Below are 18,796 nucleotides of genomic sequence, written 5' to 3'. Positions count from 1 at the left end.
GGGAACGTGGTGTGTGGGGGCTCAGGAGATGGGAACGTGGTGTGTGGGGGCTCAGGAGATGGGAACGTGGTGTGTGGGGGCTCAGGAGATGGGAACGTGGTGTGTGTGGGGGGCTCAGGAGATGGGAACGTGGTGTGTGGGGGCTCAGGAGATGGGAACGTGGTGTGTGGGGGAGCTCAGGAGATGGGAACGTGGTGTGTGTGGGGGGCTCAGGAGATGGGAACGTGGTGTGTGGGGGCTCAGGAGATGGGAACGTGGTGTGTGGGGGCTCAGGAGATGGGAACGTGGTGTGTGGGGGCTCAGGAGATGGGAACGTGGTGTGTGGGGGCTCAGGAGATGGGAACGTGGTGTGTGGGGGCTCAGGAGATGGGAACGTGGTGTGTGGGGGCTCAGGAGATGGGAATGTGGTGTGTGGGGGCTCAGGAGATGGGAACGTGGTGTGTGGGGGCTCAGGAGATGGGAACGTGGTGTGTGGGGGGAGCTCAGGAGATGGGAATGTGGTGTGTGGGGGGAGCTCAGGAGATGGGAATGTGGTGTGTGTGGGGAGCTCAGGAGATGGGAATGTGGTGTGTGGGGGGAGCTCAGGAGATGGGAATGTGGTGTGTGTGGGGAGCTCAGGAGATGGGAATGTGGTGTGTGGGGGGAGCTCAGGAGATGGGAATGTGGTGTGTGGGGGGAGCTCAGGAGATGGGAATGTGGTGTGTGGGGGGAGCTCAGGAGATGGGAATGTGGTGTGTGTGGGGAGCTCAGGAGATGGGAATGTGGTGTGTGGGGGGAGCTCAGGAGATGGGAACGTGGTGTGTGTGGGGAGCTCAGGAGATGGGAATGTGGTGTGTGGGGGGAGCTCAGGAGATGGGAATGTGGTGTGTGGGGGGAGCTCAGGAGATGGGAATGTGGTGTGTGGGGGGAGCTCAGGAGATGGGAATGTGGTGTGTGGGGGGAGCTCAGGAGATGGGAATGTGGTGTGTGTGGGGGGCTCAGGAGATGGGAATGTGGTGTGTGTGGGGGGCTCAGGAGATGGGAACGTGGTGTGTGGGGGGAGCTCAGGAGATGGGAACGTGGTGTGTGTGGGGGCTCAGGAGATGGGAACGTGGTGTGTGGGGGGAGCTCAGGAGATGGGAACGTGGTGTGTGTGGGGGCTCAGGAGATGGGAACGTGGTGTGTGTGGGGGCTCAGGAGATGGGAACGTGGTGTGTGTGGGGGCTCAGGAGATGGGAACGTGGTGTGTGTGGGGGCTCAGGAGATGGGAACGTGGTGTGTGGGGGCTCAGGAGATGGGAACGTGGTGTGTGGGGGCTCAGGAGATGGGAACGTGGTGTGTGGGGGAGCTCAGGAGATGGGAACGTGGTGTGTGGGGGCTCAGGAGATGGGAACGTGGTGTGTGGGGGCTCAGGAGATGGGAACGTGGTGTGTGGGGGCTCAGGAGATGGGAACGTGGTGTGTGGGGGCTCAGGAGATGGGAACGTGGTGTGTGGGGGCTCAGGAGATGGGAACGTGGTGTGTGGGGGCTCAGGAGATGGGAACGTGGTGTGTGGGGGCTCAGGAGATGGGAACGTGGTGTGTGGGGGCTCAGGAGATGGGAACGTGGTGTGTGGGGGCTCAGGAGATGGGAACGTGGTGTGTGGGGGCTCAGGAGATGGGAATGTGGTGTGTGGGGGGCTCAGGAGATGGGAATGTGGTGTGTGGGGGCTCAGGAGATGGGAACGTGGTGTGTGGGGGCTCAGGAGATGGGAATGTGGTGTGTGGGGGGCTCAGGAGATGGGAATGTGGTGTGTGGGGGCTCAGGAGATGGGAACGTGGTGTGTGGGGGCTCAGGAGATGGGAACGTGGTGTGTGGGGGCTCAGGAGATGGGAATGTGGTGTGTGGGGGGCTCAGGAGATGGGAATGTGGTGTGTGGGGGCTCAGGAGATGGGAACGTGGTGTGTGGGGGCTCAGGAGATGGGAATGTGGTGTGTGGGGGGCTCAGGAGATGGGTACGTGATGCGTGGGGTACAGGCCTCTCGGCTGTTGAGGTGTGGCGTGTAGAGGGCTCAGCTGATGGGGACGGGGGGCTCTGCTTCAGCAGACAGGTGGTTCGGGGGATGGAGTGTGCAGGGGGCATACTTTGTGCTACGGTCTGTAGTTTTATAATTACCATGCTTGAATTTGTTCGACTTTCCAATCTTTTTGTTCCGTATTTGTGTGGAAGGAAGGAAACAGCATTTCTACCATTTCAATTTTTTTCCGTAGTTCAGACAATTCTGTGTGCTGCTGGACTGAATATAATACATTATTATATTGTATTATATCTTATCCTTACCCTGTGGTAATGTATCTTACATTTGTTATTGAATCTTCCCCTTGAGAACCCTGTGATCACTTACACAATACAGTAATATGATCTGGTATTGTAAATTGACTGATCTATGAAGCGCCATCTTCAGGACGTCACCCAGATGCCATCATCACGCCAATGTCTCCATGCGTGGTGGCTGATGGGCATTAGATTGGATTCCTTCCCCCCATTTCCCACCTCTTATGTCAGCAGGATTCTCATTCCCTTTGCTGGCATCAGGAAACTATTCAGGTTTGCGACAAATCTGCAACGTGTGCACAGGCCCGTATAGTCATGGTTTGCTTTGCTACAGATCAAGCAGAGCTCTAATACTGAGCCCAATAAGTGACACATCGCTGGAATCAGGGTCTCTATTCTTACATCATGCTGCTCTCAGATTACATTTACAGAGTCTCTATAAATGCAGCGGTCAAGATTGTCGTGACAGGAACAGACTGATCACAGCATTTAGATTTGGGTGTCTGTTCCTGAGCCTGCTCCGTACACAGTATGTGCACGATGCATGAACCATGTCAAAGTGGCCCCCCCAGGCATTGTGGGCCCCGACACTTGCCCAGGTTCACTACACTGACAGCCTATCAGAGCTCAGCTTTCATCTTACCAGAGCAACAAATCTGAGATTAGCTTTCATTTTACCAGGGTAGCCAATCAGAGCTCAGCTTTCATTTTACCTCAGCCGTGTGAGAAATGATTGAGGTGGCTATCTCCTTCCTGGCGGTCGTGTTGCCTGTGAGTACATGGCGTGTTGTGATAGCGGAGGCTGTATATACAGTAGACTCTTTACTAACATCACTTTTATATTACCAATGCAGGTTTTAAATTGTAAATTTAAAAATTTTAGGCAATGTGTAGAAAATGGAAAATATATAAAGGAGCCATGAGCCGACGTCAATTTCGTTCAGTTCATTTTGTGTAATGTTTACATAGTAACATAGTTAGTAAGGCCGAAAAAAGACATTTGTCCATCCAGTTCAGCCTATATTCCATCATAATAAATACCCAGATCTACGTCCTTCTACAGAACCTAATAATTGTATGATACAATATTGTTCTGCTCCAGGAAGACATCCAGGCCTCTCTTGAACCCCTCGACTGAGTTCGCCATCACCACCTCCTCAGGCAAGCAATTCCAGATTCTCACTGCCCTAACAGTAAAGAATCCTCTTCTATGTTGGTGGAAAAACCTTCTCTCCTCCAGACGCAAAGAATGCCCCCTTGTGCCCGTCACCTTCCTTGGTATAAACAGATACTCAGCGAGATATTTGTATTGTCCCCTTATATACTTATACATGGTTATTAGATCGCCCCTCAGTCGTCTTTTTTCTAGACTAAATAATCCTAATTTCGCTAATCTATCTGGGTATTGTAGTTCTCCCATCCCCTTTATTAATTTTGTTGCCCTCCTTTGTACTCTCTCTAGTTCCATTATATCCTTCCTGAGCACCGGTGCCCAAAACTGGACACAGTACTCCATGTGCGGTCTAACTAGGGATTTGTACAGAGGCAGTATAATGCTCTCATCATGTGTATCCAGACCTCTTTTAATGCACCCCATGATCCTGTTTGCCTTGGCAGCTGCTGCCTGGCACTGGCTGCTCCAGGTAAGTTTATCATTAACTAGGATCCCCAAGTCCTTCTCCCTGTCAGATTTACCCAGTGGTTTCCCGTTCAGTGTGTAATGGTGATATTGATTCCCTCTTCCCATGTGTATAACCTTACATTTATCATTGTTAAACCTCATCTGCCACCTTTCAGCCCAAGTTTCCAACTTATCCAGATCCATCTGTAGCAGAATACTATCTTCTCTTGTATTAACTGCTTTACATAGTTTTGTATCATCTGCAAATATTTCTTAGTAACAGCTTAGGAAGTGATCAGCTATGTGCCCGGAATAGCCGCGGGTGGAATCGCGATGCACCCACGGCTATTAACTCGTTAAGTGCTGCTGTCAAACGCTGGCAGCGGCATTTAACTCACGCATCTGGCCGGGTCACCGATTCATTGGCATGTAGATAAGCCCCCAATGTATCCTGAAAGATGAGAAAAAGAGGTTAGATTATATACTCACCTGGGGGGCTGGCCGGGGCCTCCTATCTTCTTACGATGACGTCTTCTTGTCTTCACACTCCGGCGCAGGCGTACTATGCCCTGTTGAGAGCAGAGCAAAGTACTGCAGTGCGCAGGCGCTGGGAAAGGTCAGAGAGGCCCAGCGCCTGCGCACTGCAGTACTTTGCTCTGCTCTCAACAGGGCAGACAAAGTACGCCTGTGCCAAAGCCGCAGCATGAAGCCAAGAAGAGGACGTCATCCTATGAAGATAGGAAGCCCCGGACCGCGACGGCCATTGGACCGGACCGCTCCCTCAGGTAACTATAACCTCTTTTTCCAGGTCACCACCTGACAGCACACTGGAGGACATCCTTCTTATCCATCATGGGACAGCAAACATGAGAGGTTAACCCCTTAATCCCATATGACGTACTATCCCATCAAGGTGCCCTGGGACTTAAAGGGACACTGTCACCTGGATTTGGAGGGAACAATCTTCAGCCATGGAGGCGGGGTTTTTGGGTTTTTGATTCACCCTTTCCTTACCCGCTGGCTGCATTCTGGCTGCAATATTGGATTGAAGTTCATTCTCTGTCCTCCGTAGTACACGCCTGCACAAAGCAATCTTGCCTTGCGCTGGCATGTACTACGGAGGACAGAGAATGAACTTCAATCCAATATTGCAGCCAGCGGGTAAGGAAAGGGTGAATCAAAAACCCCGCCTCCATGGCTGAAGATTGTTCCCTCCAAATCCAGGTGACAGTGTCCCTTTAATTCCCAGTGACGGGATAGTATGTCATATGCGATCGGCCGCGCTACGGGGGGAGCACGGCCGGGTGTCAGCTGCCTATCGCAGCTGACATCCGGCACTATGTGCCAGGAGCGGTCACGGACCGCCCCCGGCACATTAACCCCCGGCACACCGCGATCAAAAATGTGATCGCGTTGCTGCGAGGGTCTCCTTACCTCCCTCCCTGCTGCAGGCTCGGATCCAAAATGGCCGCGGCATCCGGGTCTTGCAGGGAGGGAGGTGGCTTACCAAGTGCCTGCTCAGAGCAGGCGCTTGGTAAGCCTGCAGTGCTGTAAGTCAGATCGCTGATCTGACAGAGTGCTGTGCAAACTGTCAGATCAGTGATCTGTGATGTCCCCCCCTGGGGCAAAGTCAAAAAGATAAAAAATAAAAATAAAATTCCTAAATAAAGAAAAAAAAAATATTCCCATAAATACATTTCTTTAAATAAAAAAAAAAAGAATAAAAGTACACATATTTAGTATCGCCGCGTCCGTAACGACCCAATCTATAAAACTGTCCCACTAGTTAATCAGTGAACACTGTAAGAAAAAAAAAAAGGCAAAAAACAACGCTTTATTATCATACCGCCGAACAAAAAGTGGAATAACACACGATCAAAAAGACATATACAAATAACCATGGTACCGCTGAAAACGTCATCTTGTCCCGCAAAAAACGAGCCGCCATACAGCATCATCAGCAAACAAATAGAAAAGTTATAGTCCTGAGAATAAAGTGATGCCAAAACAATTATTTTTTTTATAAAATAGTTTTTTATCGTATAAAAGCGCCAAAACATAAAAAAATGATATAAATGGGGTATCGCTGTAAACATACTGACCCGAAGAATAAAACTGCTTTATCAATTTTACCAAACGCGGAACGGTATAAACGCCTCCCCCAAAAGAAATTCATGAATAGCTGGTTTTTGTTCATTCAGCCTCACAAAAATCAGAATAAAAAGCGATCAAAAAATGTCACGTGCCCGAAAATGTTACCAATAAAAACGTCAACTCGTCCCGCAAAAAACAAGACCTCATATGACTGTGGACCAAAATATGGAAAAATTATAGGTCTCAAAATGTGGAGACGCAAAAACTTTTTTGTTATAAAAAGTGTCTTTTAGTGTGTGACAGCTGCCAATCATAAAAATCCGGTATAAAAAAACGCTATAAAAGTAAATCAAACCCCCCTTCATCACCCCCTTAGTTAGGGAAAAATAATAAAATTAAAAAAAATGTATTTATTTCCATTTTCCCGTTAGGGTTAGGGTTGGGGCTACGGTTGGAGCTAAAGTCAGGGCTAACGTTGGGGCTAAAGTTAGGGTTGGGGCTAAAGTTAGGGTTGGGGCTAAAGTTAGGGTTTGGATTACATTTACGGTTGGGATTAGGGTTTGGATTAGAGTTAGGGGTGTGTCAGGGTTAGGGTTACTGTTGGGATTACGGTTAGGGGTATGTTTGGATTAGGGTTTCAGTTAGAATTGGGGGTTTCCACTGTTTAGGCACATCAGGGGCTCTCCAAACGCGGCATGGCGTAATTCCAGCCAATTCTGCGTTGAAAAAGTAAAACAGTGCTCCTTCCCTTCCGAGCTCTCCCGTGCGCCCAAACAGGGGTTTACCCCCACATATGGTGTATCAGCGTACTCGGGACAAATTGGACAACAACTTTTTGGGTCCAAGTTCTCTTGTTACCCTTGGGAAAATAAAAATTTGGGGGGCTAAAAATTATTTTTGTGGGAAAAAAAGATTTTTTTATTTTCACGGCTCTGCGTTGTAAACTAGTGAAACATTTGGGGGTTTAAAGTTCTCACAACACATCTAGATAAGTTCCTTGGGAGGTCTAGTTTCCAATATGGGGTCACTTGTGGGGGGTTTCTACTGTTTGGGTACATCAGGGGCTCTGCAAATGCAACGTGACGCCTGCAGACCAATCCATCTAAGTCTGCATTCCAAATGGCGATCCTTCCCTTCTGAGCTCTGCCATGCGCCCAAACAGTGGTTCCCCCCCACATATGGGGTATCAGCGTACTCAGGACAAATTATACAACAACTTTTGAGGTCCAATTTATCCTGTTACCCTTGTGAAACTTCAAAACTGGGGGCTAAAAAATTATTTTTGTGAAGAAGAAAAGAATTTTTATTTTCACGGGTCTGCATTATAAACTGTAGTGAAACACTTGGGTGTTCAAAGCTCTCAAAACACATATAGATAAGTTCCTTAGGGGGTCTACTTTCCAAAATGGTGTCACTTGTGAAGGGTTTCAATGTTTAGGCACATCAGGGGCTCTCCAAATGCAACATGGTGTCCCATCTTAATTCCAGTCAATTTTGCATTGAAAAGTCAAATGGCGCTCCTTCCCTTCTGAGCTCTGCTATGCGACCAAACAGTGGTTTACCCCCACATATGTGGTATCGTCGTACTCAGGACAAATTGCACAACAACTTTTATGGTCTAATTTCTTCTCTTACCCTTGGGAAAATAAAAAATTGGGGGCGAAAAGATCATTTTTGTGAAAAAATATGATTTTTTATTTTTACGGCTCTGCATTATAAACTTCTGTGAAGCACTTGGTGGGTCAAAGCGCTCACCACACATCTAGATAAGTTCCTTAGGGGGTCTACTTTCCAAAATGGTGTCACTTGTGGGGGGTTTCAATATTTAGGCATATCAGGGGCTCTCCAAACGCAACATGGCGTCCCATCTCAATTCCAGTCAATTTTGCATTGAAATGTCAAATGGCGCTCCTTCCCTTCCGAGCTCTGCCATGCGCCCAAACAGTGGTTTACCCCCACATATGGGGTATCGGCGTACTCAGGACAAATTGTACAACAACTTTTGGGGTCAAAACAAATTGGAGTTGAAGTAAATTGTTTATGAAAAAAAGTTAAATGTTCATTTTTATTTAAACATTCCAAAAATTCCTGTAAAACACCTGAAGGGTTAATAAACTTTTTGAATGTGGTTTTGAGCACCTTGAGGGGTGCAGTTTTTAGAATGGTGTCACACTTGGTTATTTTCTATCATATAGACCCCTCAAAATGACTTCAAATGTCATGTAGTCCCTAAAAAATATTGGTGTTGTAAAAATGAGAAATAGCTGGTCAACTTTTAACCCTTATAACTCCCTAACAAAAAAAATGTTGGTTCCAAAATTGTACTGATGTAAAGTAGACATGTGGGAAATGTTACTTATTAATTATTTTGTGTGACATATCTCTGTGATTTAAGGTCATAAAAATTCAAAGTTGGAAAATTGCAAAATTTTCGCTAAATTTCCTTTTTTTTCACAAATAAATGCACGTCATATCGAAGAAATTTTACAACTATCATGAAGTACAATATATCACGAGAAAACAATGTCAGAATCGCCAAGATCCGTTGAAGCGTTCCAGAGTTATAACCTCAAAAAGGGACAGTGGTCAGAATTGTAAAAATTGGCCCGGTCATTAACGTGCAAACCACCCTCGGGGCTTAAGGGGTTAAAAGGACCCTCCCCCTACCACCCTTCAGTGTTTTTCCTGTGCCATTATGAATAGGAATGGACGAGAGGTCTGACCGTTCTGTGCGGGAGGTGTGGATCGGGGGGCTTTGCCTCACCCTTCCCTCCATGAGGCACCCGCTGGCTGACACCCGCTCGAGGATCCCTCTGCCTACCAGTGTAGCGCTGCTCCTGGTATGAGGGTCGCTTCCCCCTGCCGGGGGCTCTCGACCCTTCCGTCGCGCCCCCTGGTGCATGCGATCCCGGCGGCGGCCGCCTCTGATGATGATGGCGTCTCCATGTGGCTGCCGGGGGGGAAGCCAAACCATGCTGCACCACGCTCAGTTTCCGGCCGCGCTTCACTTCCGGTTTGCGGCCGAGGGGGGGGGGGGGGGTGTTTGCGAGCGGCATCTCTGCAGCTACAGGAAGTTCGGAGCGGTCAGATGGCGCGACAGCGCTGCACCAAGACGAACAGAATAAAAGGTAATGTGCTGGGGCAATAGGCGATCTCCAAAGGCACATGGAGGATGCGGCCAGATCAGAGGGGCAGGAGACCATAACGCCAGTAAGTAGGGCGGGAGCCCTGTATTATATGGAACCCTTAAAAAAAAAAAAAAAAAAAAGGAAATTTTTTTGTCCATACTAGCTGTTACAGAACCCAAGAATGTTATGCAGTATATGTATGTATAATAGTTTCCATGTGAAATGCATCAGTCCACAGGCTGCGCCCCTGGACAAGATATTCTCTTTCTGACCTCCCCCCACCTTTGTAATTCCCACAGTAAATATTGGCAGGCTCCGGCCCCCTGCGGCTATTGTAATGTATGTCTGGCCTGCTGTGTTCCTATTGGCCTGTCCTGTGTATCTGTGTTATATATTCTGTGTGCTGTAAATAAAGGTTGTTCTTTTAGACTGGAAATACGTGGGGTATCAGTCAGCTTTTATATGCTCACGTGGCCAAGGAATTCCAGCCGGCTTCCTTCATTCAGAGTCCTGCAAAGGCAGAGTGGACCTCCTGAAACACGGGGTGGTACTGAAAGAGGTACCCCAGCTTGGTAGACCCCGTTACACTAGCGATAGCTATTTATTTCTTATAGGCGGCCTCCTTGCCTGAGAAATCCTTAAAGAAGCCCAGCAGGAATAAAAAGTGTCCTATCTGCAGCTAAGATGAAGGATACCTGGCAGAAACCCCTGTGCGAAGCGTGCACCTGCAGGATCATAGGAGAGGAGCAGGCTTCTTTTATGACAAATATGAGAGCCTTTATAAGAGAAGAGGTTCAGGCTTCCGTTTCAGGCCTGGTACTCCCTCAGGCCTCGCTTCAAGAAAAATCTAGAAAAAGGCCAAGGGAAGAGTATTCCTCAGAAGACTCATCATCTTCCGTGTCAGATCTAGATGAGGAAGAAAGTAGAGAACCTCCAGAGAAAGGGAGAAGATATTTATTTTCCGCCGCAGACACAGGAGAACTTTTAGAGGCTGTACGGCATACTATGCAGATTGAGGAGCCTCAGCCAACCTGTTCAGGATCAGATGTTTGGAGGTTTACGCTCTCAGACCTCCAGGGTTTTTCCAGTAAATTCCCATATCCGATCCATGATTCTGGAGGAATGGGAGGAAGCGGAGAAAATGCTGACTATTCCAAAGGACTTCAGACTCCGCTTGCCGTTTGACCCAGACAAGGTTAAAGAATGGGTCAACATTCCTAAAATAGACATACCGTTGGCTAAAGTGTCTAAAAGGACTGCAATTCCTTTTGAGGACTCTTCCAACCTTAAGGTACCTTCACACATAACGATAACGTTAAGGATATCGTTGCAACGTCACGCTTTTTGTGACGTAGCAACGATCCCGCTAACGATCTCGTTATGTGTGACAGCGACCAACGATCAGGCCCCTGCTGGGAGATCGTTGGTCATTGGGGAATGATCAGGACCATTTTGGTCACTGATCACCCGCTGTCATCGTTGGATCGGCGTGTGTGACGCCGATGCAGCGATGTGTTCACTTGTAACCAGGGTAAATATCGGGTTACTAAGCGCAGGGCCGCGCTTAGTAACCCGATATTTACCCTGGTTACCATTGTAAAAGTAAAAAAAAGTACATACTCACATTCTGATGTCTGTCACGTCCCCCGGCGTCCACAGGGTTAAAACTGCTTTCGGCAGGAGCGCTGCTAATGTGTCAGCGCCGGCCGTAAAGCAGAGCACAGCGGTGACGTCACCGCTGTTACTGCCGGCGCTGACAGTCAGTGCAGGGAAGCTCTCGGCAGCAGCGCGTGCATTAGCAGCGCTCCTGCCGAAAGCAGTTTTAACCCCGTGGACGCTGGGGGACGTGACAGACATCAGAATGTGAGTATGTACTGTTTTTTTTACTTTTACAATGGTAACCAGGGTAAATATCGGGTTACTAAGCGCGGCCCTGCACCTAGTAACCCGATGTTTACCCTGGTTACCCGGGTGCTGCAGGGGGACTTCGGTATCGTTGAAGACAGATTCAACGATGCCGAAGTCTTTCCCCTGATCATTGGTCGCTGGAGAGAGCTGTCTGTGTGACAGCTCCCCAGCGACCACACAACGACTTGCCAACGATCACGGCCAGGTCGTATCGCTGGTCGTGATCGTTGGTAAATCGTTTAGTGTAACGGTACCTTTAAAGAGCCCATGGATAGAAAGGCAGACAGCCTTTTAAAAAGGGCCTGGGAAAGTTCATCAACAGTTATTGGAGCAAATATAGCAGCGACATCTGTTGCTCGCACCATGCACCTATGGATAGATGATCTTCAGGATCAATTAACAGCCAAGACTCCTAGGGAAACTATTCTGAAATCCCTGCCTCTGTTAAAATTGGCAACCACCTTTTTGACAGATGCATCCGCAGAATCAGTTAGGTTCGCAGCTAGGGGTCAATCCCTATTTAATGCAGCCGGAAGAGCTATCTGGCTCAAAAGCTGGTCGGGAGATATGTATTCCAAGAATAAGCTGTGTTCGATACCCTTTTCCGGGGGCAGGGTCTTCAGACCGGTCCTCGATGATATATTAGAAAAAGCCTCAGATGTAAAGAAAGGGTTTCCTGAAAAAAAGACTGAAAAATTCCAGCCCTTTCGTAGACCCCGCTATAATCAGAAGCCAGATTACAAGGGTAAAGGGAAACAGGGTAGATGGAGTTATCAAAAAGGTGGGGAGAACAGGCTTAAAAGCAAAGAATCGAGCTACTCAGGTTTGGGATCTAGCAAAAGGAGAAAATGACGCCATCAGAGTGGGGGTCGTCTAGCCGAATTCCTAGTAGGATGGCTGGAGGTAACGGCAAGTCCTTGGGCCTTACAGGTTGTGTCCAAGGGATACAAAATAGAGTTTATATCTCTCTCTCCTGAAAGATTCCTAGTTTCCAGCTCCCATCTAAAATTGGCGTCCCCCATGTGGTCAGATATACAGGACCTCCTGGAAATGGCGGCAATTGTTCCGGTACCCCCTCAGGAAGAGTACAGAGGTCATTACTCAAATCTCTTCTCAATAATAAAACCATCTGGAGAGTCGAGAACAATAATAAATCTAAAACACGTAAACAAATGGGTGACATACAAAAGATTCAAAATGGAGTCAATTCGGTCAACCATCCCTCTGTTTGGAAGGGGTATGGTAATGTGTACTCTAGATCTAAAGAGTGCATATTACCATGTACCTAATCATCTAAGTCACCAAAAGTTTCTAAGGTTTGCGGTAAATATGGAAGGCAAAATCTACCATTTTCAATTTCGCTGTCTCCCCTTCGGCCTGGCATCAGCTCCCAGAGTTTTTACAAAACTTATGGTAGAGGTGGTCGCCTATCTGAGAAATCAGGATATAATGGTAATTCCTTATTTAGACGACTTTTTAATAGCTGCAGACTCCGAAAACCAGCTCAGGATCAACTGTCAATCCCTCATCTCCAAACTAGAGAGTCTAGGGTGGATCATAAATTGGAAAAAATCGGATCTGATACCCAAGTCCAGAAAAAAGTTCTTAGGAGTCATGCTAGATTCGGAGACAAGAATATCCTACCTACCAGAAGACAGGCTAAAGGGCATAATAGAAAAAGTTCATCACTTTTCCCAAGGCCAGAATTCTATCAGAGACGGGATGAAAATCTTAGGATTAATGACGGCCTGCATCCCTTGAGTAAACTGGAGCCAGTTTCATTCTCAACAGCTTCAGCAGGGAGTTTTGACGAGCTGGAACAGAAAACGGAACTCACTAAATCAGAAGCTGAAACTCTCTCTTCAGGTCAAAAGATCCTTGAAATGGTGGACTCTTACCAGGAATCTTCAGGTGGGGGTACCATGGCTTCAATCCCCAAGTGTTTCAGTCACAACAGACGCAAGTCAGCAAGGTTGGGGAGGTCATGTTCAAGGAAGATATTTCCAAGGTCATTGGGAAAGGAAGGACAGCAAGAAATCATCAAACTACAGGGAACTACACGCAGTTTGGAAGGTCTTAACGGCCGTGCAGCACCTACTGAGAAACAAACATGTAAAAGTCTTTTTGGACAATATGATGACTGTATCCTTCCTTCAGCATCAAGGGGGCCCAAGACATATGGCATTGCAAGGTCTGGCGGAACAGATCCTCAAATGGGCGGAAAAGTCGGTACTGTCAGTCTCGGCGGTGCATTTGGAAGGGTCCAAGAACCAGTTGGTGGATTTCCTCAGCAGGAAAAGAGTATCTCCTACAGAGTGGGAACTGAACAAAGAGATCTTCAAAAGCCTTTGTCACCATTGGGGGAAGCCGGTTGTGGATCTGTTTGCTGCCAAGCAAAATGCGAAGGTCAAAATCTTTTACTCCCTAAATCCCTGGGAAAACCCAGCTGCGATCAATGCTTTCTCACAACCCTGGAACAAAGGTCTTCTGTATGCGTTTTCCTCCTCTCGCAATGATTCCTAGAACACTCAGGAAAATCTGCGAGGACAAGGCCAATGTCATTCTCATAGCTCCTCACTGGCTGAAACGGAGCTGGTTTCCTTTGTTAAGAAGGCTGTTAGTAGAGGAACCCCTCCTGTTACCAGAAAGAGAGGATCTTCTGCAAGGTCCAGATCTACACCAGAATCCAGGAGCTCATCGATTGGCGTCTGGATCCTGAACGGAAGGTCTTGAAAGCAAAGAGCCTTTCAGATGACGTCATCTCTACCCTCCAAGCCAGCAGAAAACCAGTGACATCAGCTATCTACACAAAAATATGGAAACGATTTTGTGGGTTTTGCGAGGAGATGATAGTTGATACTGACCATCCAAATATCCCAAGGATCCTTGACTTCCTGCGGTCAGGATTCCAAAAAGGCCTTAGACCTAGTACATTGAGAGTCCAAATAGCGGCCCTGAGTGTGTTTTTCGATTTCCCTCTATCTACACACCTCTGTATTAGTCGGTTCTCTAGAGCAGTCCAGAGGCTAAAACCGTTAATTAGAAGATCAGTCCCGCCGTGGGATCTTAATCTGGTCCTGAATTTTCTATGTGAACAGCCGTGGGACATAACGGGGGACATAGAGATTAATAAACTCTCCCTTAAAACCCCCTTTTTAGTAGCAATCACGTCGGCAAAAAGGTTGGGGGGAACTTTAGGCTCTATCAGTACAGAACCCGTATTTACAAATCTTTAAGGATAAACTAGTGCTAAGACTCGATTCGGCTTTTCTCCCAAAAGTCGTCTCAGATACTAATATGAATCAGGAGATTGTCTTGCCGTCTTTTTGCCAGTTCCCTAAAAAACAAAAAGAAAGATTTTACCATAATCTGGACGTGAGAGAGACGGTACTCAAGTACCTTGATTTATCTAGGCCCTGGAGACAGGATAACAACTTGTTCGTCCAGATCAGGGGTCCGAATAAGGGGAAAAAAGCGTCTAAAGAGACTGTTGCACGGTGGATTAAGTCCACAATCAATTTAGCTTATAAAGCTAAAGGGCAGAGTTCCCATGGCCACGTCATGGGCAGAAAAAGGGGGGGCTACGGCAGACCAAATCTGCAGGGCTGCATCATGGTCTAGTCTTAGAACCTTTTCTAAACATTATAAGTTAGATGTGGTATCGCCTCAGTTGGCTTTTGGTAGAAAGGTACTTCAAGCAGTGGTCCCACCCTGAATACCATTCTCCTTTGGTATTTCTCCAGTGTGCTGTCCTGGAAAACGGTAATTAGACCTATCGGTAATTGTATTTCCAAGAATCCATCCTGACAGCACTATTAGTTCCCTCCCTATTGTATGATCTTTATACTCATGTGATGTAACATTTGTATGATTGATTATTTTGTTGGAATAAACCTTGTTTTTGCATCCATCCAGATGTGTTACTATGAAAAGCACTGAAGGGTGGTAGGGGGAGGGTCCTTTTAACTTCTCGTGATTCCTGTCCCATGATGGATAATAATAATAATAATCTTTATTTATATAGCGCCAACATATTCCGCAGCGCTTTACAGTTTAACAGTTTCAAACACAAAAGTCATAAGTAACAATGTTAACAATACAATAAAGCAAAATAAGACGACCCTGCTCGTGAGAGCTTACAATCTACAATGAGGTGGGGGAGATACAAAGTACAGGTGTGGATAAGAAGGACGTCCTCCAGTATGCTGTCAGGATGGATTCCTGGAAACACAATTACCGGTAGGTCTAATTACCATTTTCTCATCTTTCAGGATACATCTAGGGCTTATCTACAGCATTACAGAATTTTGGGGGTGACAGGTTCCCTTTAATAAATAGCATTTCCAACATGTCTACTTTACATCAGCACAATTTTGGAAACATAATTTTTTTTGTTAGGACTTTATAAGGGTTAAAAGTTGACCAGCGATTTCTCATTTTTCCAACAAAATTTACAAAACCATTTTTTTAGGGACCACCTCACACTTGAAGTGAGTTTGGGGGGGTCAATATAACTGAAAATACCCAAAAGTGACACCATTCTAAAAACTGCACCCCTCAAGGTGCGCAAAACCACATTGAAGAAGTTTATTAACCCTTCAGGTGCTTCACGAGAAATAAAGCAATGTGGAAGGAAAAATTAACATTTTACTTTTTTTGGAAAAAATTTACTTTGGAACCATTTTTTTTAATTTTCTCAAGGGTATCAGGAGAAAATGGACCACACCATTTGAATTTTTTAAATCAAAATTGACAATAAGCAATGGTGGCGCCATGTAGCGTTTGGAGACCCCGTGATGTACCTAAACAGTAAAACCCCCAATACTAACTCCAACCCTAACCTCAGCACAACCCTAATCCCAACCCTAACACACCCCAAATCCCAACCGTAACCGTAATCTCAACCACAACCCTAACCCAACCTTAACCTTAGCCCAACCCTAGCCCCAATGCAGGATCCTGCATTTTCCCCTAGACTTGTATTAGCGACGGATTGTGACGAATGGCTGTCCGTCGTGCACTGGATGCGTCGGGTTTTGGCGGACAGTCGTCACGAAAAAACGTTCAATGTTCACATCTTGCCACATGTATGCAATCCTCGAGCAGCCGGTCGAAGGTGCATACTGCTGTGCGAGATGTGAGCAGGTTGAGCATTTGGAAGCCCAGATTCTGAATCTAAATGTGCAGCTGGCAACACTGAGATCCATTAACAATATGGAAACGAGTCTTCTGCTCGCTGAGCAGACGCTCAATGGGATAGATGAGGGGGGATGTGTTGTGAATTCTGTGGTCAAGCTCCCTCCTGTGGTCATGAGTGGTACTTCGGCTGGTTCTGTCTATGAGCTTCCTCTGGTGGATGTGAGTGGAGCTGCGGCTTCTGAGTTTCCTTCCTCAGGTGACGAGGTTAAGCCGTTAGGTGCTGCTCTATTTAACTCCACCTAGTTCTTTGTTCCTGGCCTCCAGTCAATGTTCCAGTATTGGTCTTGCTCTCTCCTGGATCGTTCTTGTGGCCTGTCTGCCCTGCATAAGCTAAGTTCTGCTTGTGTTACTTTTGTTTGCTATTTTTTCTGTCCAGCTTGCTATATTGGTTTTTCTTGCTTGCTGGAAGCTCTGGGACGCAGAGGGAGCACCTCCGTGCCGTTAGTCGGTACGGAGGGTCTTTTTGCGCCCTCTGCGTGGTTGTTTGTAGGTTTTTGTGCTGACCGCAAAGCTATCTTTCCTATCCTCGGTCTATTCAGTAAGTCGGGCCTCACTTTGCTAAAACCTATTTCATCTCTGTGTTTGTGTTTTCATCTTTACTCACAGTCATTATATGTGGGGGGCTGCCTTTTCCTTTGGGGAATTTCTCTGAGGCAAGGTAGGCTTATTTTTCTATCTTCAGGGCTAGCTAGTTACTCAGGCTGTGCCCGAGGCGCCTAGGTCTGGTCAGGAGCGCTCCACGGCTACCTCTAGTGTGGTGTGATAGGATTAGGGATTGCGGTCAGCAGAGTTCCCACGTCTCAGAGCTTGTCCTATGTTATTAGTAACTATCAGGTCACTTGTGTGCTCTTAACCACCAGGTCCATTGTGTTTCTGAATCACCAGTTCATAACAGTACTGGAGGCCCAAAGTACTAATGCTTCTCAATAGAGGGAAAAGAGAAGTTCTGAGACCATTTTTTTTTCTCTGCACTGTGTTTTGTCTTTCTTTTCCCCTAGACATTTGGGTGGTTCAGGACACAGGTGTAGTGATGGACATTAAAGGTCTGTCTTCTTGTGTGGATAATCTCACTGCAAGAGTACAAAAAATTCAAGACATTATGGTTCAGAAATCTATGTTAGAACCTAGAATTCCTATTCCTGAGTTATTTTCTGGACATAGAGCTAAGTTTCTGAATTTCAAAAATAATTGCAAACTGTTTCTGGCTTTGAAACCCCGCTCCTCTGGTGACCCAGTACAACAAGTTAAGATCATTATTTCTTTATTACGTGGCGACCCTCAAGACTGGGCATTTTCCCTTGCGCCAGGAGATCCTGCATTATGTAATATTGATGCATTTTTTTCTGGCGCTCGGATTGCTTTATGATGAACCTAATTCAGTGGATCAGGCAGAGAAAAATTTGCTGGCTCTGTGTCAGGGTCAGGATGAGGTAGAGATATATTGTCAGAAGTTTAGGAAGTGGTCTGTGCTCACTCAATGGAATGAATGTGCGCTGGCAGCAATTTTCAGAAAGGGTCTCTCTGAAGCCCTTAAGGATGTCATGGTGGGATTTCCTATGCCTGCTGGTCTGAATGAGTCTATGTCTTTGGCCATTCAGATCAATCGACGCTTACGTGAGCGTAAGACTGTGCACCATTTGGCGGTATTATCTGAGTATAAACCTGAACCTATGCAATGTGATAGGACTTTGACCAGAGCTGAACGGCAAGAACACAGACGTCGGAATGGGCTGTGTTTTTACTGTGCTTATTCCACTCATGCTATTTCCGATTGTCCTAAGCGCACTAAGCGGTTCGCTAGGTCTGCCACCATTGGTACGGTACAGTCGAATTGATGCTACGCCTTTGGCCAAGAATAAGCCTCAGTATTGGACCCAACTGACCATGTGCATGGCTCCTGCGCATCAGGAGGATATTCGCTTTCTGGTGTTGCAGAATCTGCATGATGTGGTCGTGTTGGGGTTGCCATGGCTACAAGTCCATAACCCAGTATTGGATTGGAAGTCTATGTCTGTGTTCAGCTGGGGTTGTCAGGGGGTACATGGTGATGTTCCATTTCTTTCTATTTCATCATCCACCCCTTCTGAGGTTCCAGAGTTCTTGTCGGATTACCGGGATGTATTTGATGAGCCCAAGTCCAGTGCCCTACCTCCGCATAGGGATTGCGATTGTGCTATCGATTTGATTCCTGGTAGTAAGTTTCCTAATGGTCGACTGTTTAATTTGTCTGTGCCTGAGCACGCCGCTATGCGGAGTTACGTAAAGGAATCCTTGGAGAAGGGTCATATTCGCCCGTCATCGTCGCCATTGGGAGCAGGGTTCTTTTTTGTGGCCAAGAAGGATGGTTCGTTGAGACCTTGTATTGATTACCGCCTTCTAAATAAAATCACAATCAAATTTCAGTACCCCTTGCCGCTGCTGTTTGATTTGTTTGCTCGGATTAAGGGGCCTAGTTGGTTCACCAAGATAGATCTTCGTGGTGCGTATAATCTTGTGCGTATTAAACAGGGCGATGAATGGAAAACAGCATTTAATACGCCCGAGGGCCATTTT

This window comes from Ranitomeya imitator, chromosome 1 (genome assembly GCF_032444005.1).
Source record: "Ranitomeya imitator isolate aRanImi1 chromosome 1, aRanImi1.pri, whole genome shotgun sequence".
In the NCBI taxonomy this organism is placed as follows: domain Eukaryota; kingdom Metazoa; phylum Chordata; class Amphibia; order Anura; family Dendrobatidae; genus Ranitomeya; species Ranitomeya imitator.
Note: the sequence above shows the minus strand (reverse complement) of the source record.